Below are 6,127 nucleotides of genomic sequence, written 5' to 3'. Positions count from 1 at the left end.
TATCTATCTGCCTTACATCTGAAAAGTAACTTTAAAATTTCTTAGATAAAAAGAGTATATCCAGATTTCAATGGAAATACATATTAGTGTTTTAGAAATATTATAGACAAAAATGTCTTCCTAATTTTATGAAAACTTGGTAAGATTCTAAAAGACAAAGAGAGTGAGGGTAATTTGGCTTTTTGTGTATACACATGACTATATACATGTAATCGGGGAACATAACTTGGAGCAGGGCTCTATAGTGTTACAGCTTGATGTTGGAAATTCAGAGATGATGCTGTAGGAAACATACCTACATTTTGCATGGGATAGCATTTTCCTGTGACCTATGTGTATGCCAATTAATGCACAACAATGAATGTCAGTTGCACAACATAAGTTATTTAAGGAGTAGAATATTAAAAACGTCTGACTAAATAGAGAGTTTAGGCTTGTTCACACATACCTCCACCTCCCCCAAAAGAAGAATGTATAGAAAGAAGCCTTTTTGGTTTTAAAGGCCTTAAAAAATGCAATGCTCACTTCAGAAGCACATGTACTTAAACTGGATATTGAGGCAATTAGTATGGTCCCTAGACAAGGATGACATGCACATTCATTAAGTGTCTCATATTTTTAAACATGATGCAGCTTTTTCAAAGGTCAGATTCTGTCACTAGCTACAAAAGTTTTCATATAGAAAAAAAAAGAACACTTCAAAACCAGTCACATGGTGAATAAATATTTTTTTCACCAAATCTTTACATGGTGAATATATGCAACTTAGTGCAAAATAGTCATAAGATCATGAACTTCAACTTATGATTTCCAGAAATAAATGACAGATAGGTGGATGGATAGATAGATAGATAGATAGATAGTCTTTGGTGTGAACGAGAACTAAGAGGGAAAGTTTTTATTAAATAAAAGATGAACCAATTTTTTGAAAAAAAGATTTTATCCATATAATAAAATTCTTACACTCTTGACTCTACACATTAATTCATTATCTTTGTCATAAGAACTTGATAAAGGTATTGAAGTCATTGTTCATTTAGATTTTATAATTCAATGAAATAGATCCAAAGACCTAAACTTTAAGTAATGAATATTTTATTTTTTTCTACTTCATACTGTATAGGAGTAAGATAAAGAACACTAACATTCAGTGAAAGCTATCTGGTACCTGGTGTTAGACACTTAGATACATTATTTATTCGATTTTAGAGGGGTTCCTAAGCTATTGAAATCAAAATTGCAATCCTTTTGCTATATCTCCAAATCATTGTTGATGTTATGGCAAATGTTTGAATTAGAAATCAAATAGAGAAAACTGGATATTTTGTAAAACAAACTATATATTAGATTTACTGGGGGAAAAAATGAATGCAGATTGTGTTTTGCCCAATCTTCTTCTCCTGGGTCTGGTTTGTATTGCAATGGCACTGGTTGTCAGCAAGGTAAGGTAATCATAATAGATCATGTTTTAAAAAAGTTCTTTAAGAATAGAAAAGGAAGTTGGAGGGTGTATTTTTAAAAAATATTATAAGGTATATTTTTTATGTGTCTATGTATTTAAATATTTAATATATAAAAGTAAGAATTCAAATTCTGATATGTGACTGATAAAAGCCAAGCAAAATCTTAAAGTAATTAATATTATATTAAAAAATTGTTTGACAAGTAGCTATTCATGTAGTGATTTTATATCTTTCAGCCTATTTTCTTTTTTCCCAGCCTTCATGGTTCCCTAGGCATTGCCAAAGGAAAATTCTCAGTCCAATTAAAAGTAGATTCCCTAATTTGCCTCTGTTCTTACTTTGCCTTCATACTTATTTCCCTTGGTTAATATTTGTACTCAGCTGTTTCCTCATTCTCTGTGTTGAACCAGTCTTCTTTAAAGTCCACTTTCTCTATAAGTCTCAAAACTACACAATTAAAAATGTTTTAACTATCGTCATTAACAGATTCACAGAAACCTGCCATGATTCATTTGATTTGATTTTTAAAGTTTCTATTGTTTTTTTATTTATTTTTAATTAAATTTATTGAGGTAACATTGGCTAATAAGATTATATAGGCTATGGTTTTCACGTTCTCCTGACACCATCATGATTTTAAGAATAGTCAACATTTCAGACATGAACACCGATAGAAAAGAGCTGCCAAATGGAAAGCCCAGGTTCTTGACTCCATTTTCTCCTATCACCTGTAAGTTAATACTCACTGATAAAATACTAAAATGCTAGGAAGCACGTCGGGCAGCTGAGACAATGGAATGAACTACTAAAAGATTGGCAACAGAAGGATAGCTGCAAATACAGGTGTTATATGACTGGGAGAAAGTATCACAAAGCATGCCTAAAGTTTTCCCAGTCTGGGTTCTTATGCATAAATCAACTAAATGAAACTAAAACACCAGTAAAATGATAACAAAATCAAGAATTCCAAATACTTATTAACTTGCAGAGGAATGTGCTCTTTTTGAAGCAGAAATGACCCTGTTTAATGACTTAGATGGATAATTTCATATTCTACATTTCAAACATACAAACAAGATTATTTTTCAATAAAATAGGGCTGGTAATAATAAATAGGAAGAAACACAGAAAAGTTTATAGAGTGAGAATGAAATTTGTTTTAATACAAAGCTTAGTGTATTAACAGTTCAAAATAGGTTGAATCTGTTCTTCTTGGGTGGCATTTTCCTCCAATTAATAATTGTACCTTATTTACTTAAAGACATAATACTTAAACCTTATATATGATCACAATATAAATTTACATCGGTAAGGATTAAATATATTGCTAAATATAGCTAAGTATTTAGCCAATTATACAGAATAACAAGCTCAAGATTGTAGCACTGTTTCTTTTTTATTGACATTTCTTAGGTCAGCCACCAATTCTTTTGGATTATCTTAATTTTAAGTGAATGTATTTCCATTTTCCCTACCAACCTTCTTGTCTAATATATTAATTTTACTGTTTAAACAGATGAATCCATACTAATATTTTTCTTAATTAAGCATAAATAAGGTATAATGTCATTATCCTTTAGGTCATCAAGAATACTTGATTTTAGCCAACTATGTATAAAAAAACAATACAGGAAAGTCACGTTGGATATTTCAGAAACTGAATATGTTGGAGTTAGTATGGGGGATCCACTTCTCTAGTTTTGGCCATAGTTTCTCTTCTTTTGAGATAGCACTTTATTTTTGGGTACAGTGGGGCCTTGACTTACAAGTTTAATTCATTCCGTGATGGAGCTCGTAACTCAAATTACTTGTATGTCAAATCAATTGTGAACGAGTGAGACATGAGATGCTGGACTGATGTTGTGGCGTTCACTGTGACGTTCGCTGCGCCAGCTAGCGATGGGGTATCTGAAGCTGGCTCATAACCTGAATTTTAGCTCGCAACTCAAAGCAAAAAATCGGCCGAGAGACAGCTCATATCTCGAAAAACTCATTAGTCGGGACACTCATAAGTCAAGGCCCCACTGTATTGCAATGCACTTTCAAAAACCTGCCTCATTATACATCAGGTCTTCAAATAACAGTTTTGTTCATTATTGTTTCATTGTAACATTGATGAGATGCTGTGGGAATTTACTCTTGTTTCTATCAATTGCCTATGGTAAAATTGGTTTCATTCTACAATCTACATCCTTTCTCTTTTTTTAAAAAAAATATATTTTATTAATTTCTTTATAGAGAGGAAGGGAGAGAGACAGAGAGTTAGAAACATCAATGAGAGAGAAACATCGATCAGCTGCCTCCTGAACACCCCCTACTGGGGATGTGCCCTCAACCAAGGTACATGCCCTTGACCGGAATCGAACCTGTGACCTTTCAGTCTGCAGGCCGATGCTCTATCCACTGAGCCAAACCAGTTAGGGCTACATCCTTTCTCTTAAAGTCACAGAATCTATCGATGATTAAGTGAGGACTTACAGTTATTTACATATTGTTCATATCTCACATTTCTGTACTGTATCACCAACCCTAATGAGAAATATGTTAGGGTAAGACATCTGTTTAGTTTCAGTATTATATGTATTAGTTTCCAATATGGTGTCTTATATTCATACTAGAGGCCTGGTGCACAGATTTGTGCACTGATGAGGGGTGTGGCCTGTAGGGATCAGCCCACTGTGGGAGCACCACTCATCCTGGTCAGCCAAGCGGCACTCCCACTGTGGGAGTGCATTGACCACCAGGGGGCAGCTCCTGCATTGAGTGTCTGCCCCCTGGTGGTCAGTGCGCATCATAGCAACTGGTTGACCAGTCATTCTGGTCGTTCTGCCATTTGGTTGCTGGGCTTTTAGATAGATAGATAGATAGATATAGATATAGATATAGATATTTAGCATGCAACAAGTATTTATTGAGTACTTACTATAAGCCAGGCATTATGCTAAACCAAGAGGATAATGTGTTCATTAATAAGACAATCACATGCTATAAATATTTTACCCAGGAGCCCTGTATCATCTCTGCATAAACATACAGTCATTTCAGTGTATCAATAGCGTTATAGAAAAAAATGAGACAAACATTAAATAATATGCAACTTCCATTTACTATAAGCTTCATATATTTCAGCACCATATTAAGAGATTTACTTTAATAATCTGTTTTGGTATTTGCAACAAATCTCTTAGTAATTGCTACCCATCTTTTCACTAGTGCATAATCTGAAGCAGAAATAGGCTACATAATAACATAACTTGTAGGAGTTGAAGTAGGATTTGAACTCAGTTCTAATTACAAAATCTAAGTGCTTAATCCATTGTCTGCTGTTTTTTTAGGATATAGAATATGCAAGTTAAGCAGGTATTTTTTTCTGTTGTTCTTGTTCAGTAACAGCAATATTGTTATTTTTTCAGCTTTCCCAAAAATATATTTATTTGATAAATTTTAAGACTTATTTTACTTTAAACTCATATTAATTTCAAGTGTAAGATAAGGATTCAATTTATTATTTCCAAAAAGTCAATTATCCCAAAATTATTACATTTGCTCATATAAAATTCATAATATATTTATGATTATATAGTAAAGTTTATATTTACTAGGAATAAGAATTATATTGTTACTTATATTATTTATGGTATTATTTATGTTAATATATATATATATATATATATATATACACCTAACTTGTTATTCCTTTCAATCTGAGCATCTTTTGGTTAAGCAAATACATTTTCAGTATATAACACAACAATTTCAAATTCATATATCTCTTTTTTAATTAAATATTATTCATCTTTACCTTGCTGATATGCATTTTAACTAAAAATTTCAAGGAATGTATCCATGAAAAGTTTATGTTTTGCCCGACTGTTGTGGCCCAGTGGTTGTGTCGACCCATGAACCAGAAGGTCTTGGTTTGATTCCCAGGAACAGCAAGCGCTTGGGTTGCTGGGCTTGATCCCCAGTACGGGGTATGCAGGAGGCAGCCAATCAATGATTCTTTCTCATCATTGATGTTTTTATCGCTCTCTCCCTCTCCCTTCCTCGCTCTCTCAAATCAATAAAAATATACTTAAAAAAATAAAATGTATCTTAAAAAATGTTTATGTTCTGAATCCTGCATCAATTCATTCTGTTTTCTTAGCACATTAACTACTATGGTAGAAATATTTTTGGACCACAATATTTTTCTCTCAAAACTTAGCTCTTGCCCTAACTGGTTTGGCTCAGTGGATAGAGCATCGGCCTGCGGACTGAAGCGTCCCAGGTTTGATTCCACTTAAGGGCATGTAACTTGATTGCAGGTACATCCCCAGTAGGGGGTGTTCAGGAGGCAGCTGATCGATGTTTTCTCTCATTGATGTTTCTAACTCTCTATCCCTCTCCTTTCCTCTCTGTAAAAAATCAATAAAATATATAGTATTAAAAAATATAATTTTTCATACTGGATTAAAAAAACACACACAAAACTTAGCTCTTACTGTTTTATTCTATTCCAGCACTCTGAGTTAAATAAGGAGGTGAAACTGATGTGTCTTTTTCTTTTCCTTTTTTGCCAAATACTTGTGGATTTTTTTCTTTAACCTTGAAATTCAAACATTTTGCCAAGTTTATTTTTTTCATGTGTTTCAAGGTTTAGTGAACCCTTTCACTTTGTATTC

At 33.0% G+C, this 6,127-nt stretch overlaps 1 non-coding gene across 1 annotated transcript; it reads left to right on the top strand.

Annotated features, from left to right (window-relative positions):
- The first annotated feature begins 517 nt into the window (after nt 1-517).
- On the top strand, nt 518-620 carry LOC139000567 (U6 spliceosomal RNA). Its single transcript, XR_011469637.1, has one exon. It is a non-coding gene; the product is annotated as a U6 spliceosomal RNA (small nuclear RNA).
- Nucleotides 621-6,127: the final 5,507 nt, after the last annotated feature.

This window comes from Myotis yumanensis, unplaced genomic scaffold (genome assembly GCF_028538775.1).
Source record: "Myotis yumanensis isolate MYYU_CA2020_CCGP unplaced genomic scaffold, mMyoYum1.0.hap1 SCAF_1, whole genome shotgun sequence".
Classification (NCBI taxonomy): Eukaryota; Metazoa; Chordata; class Mammalia; order Chiroptera; family Vespertilionidae; genus Myotis; species Myotis yumanensis.
Note: the sequence above shows the minus strand (reverse complement) of the source record. Positions and strands in the feature narration are given on the sequence as shown.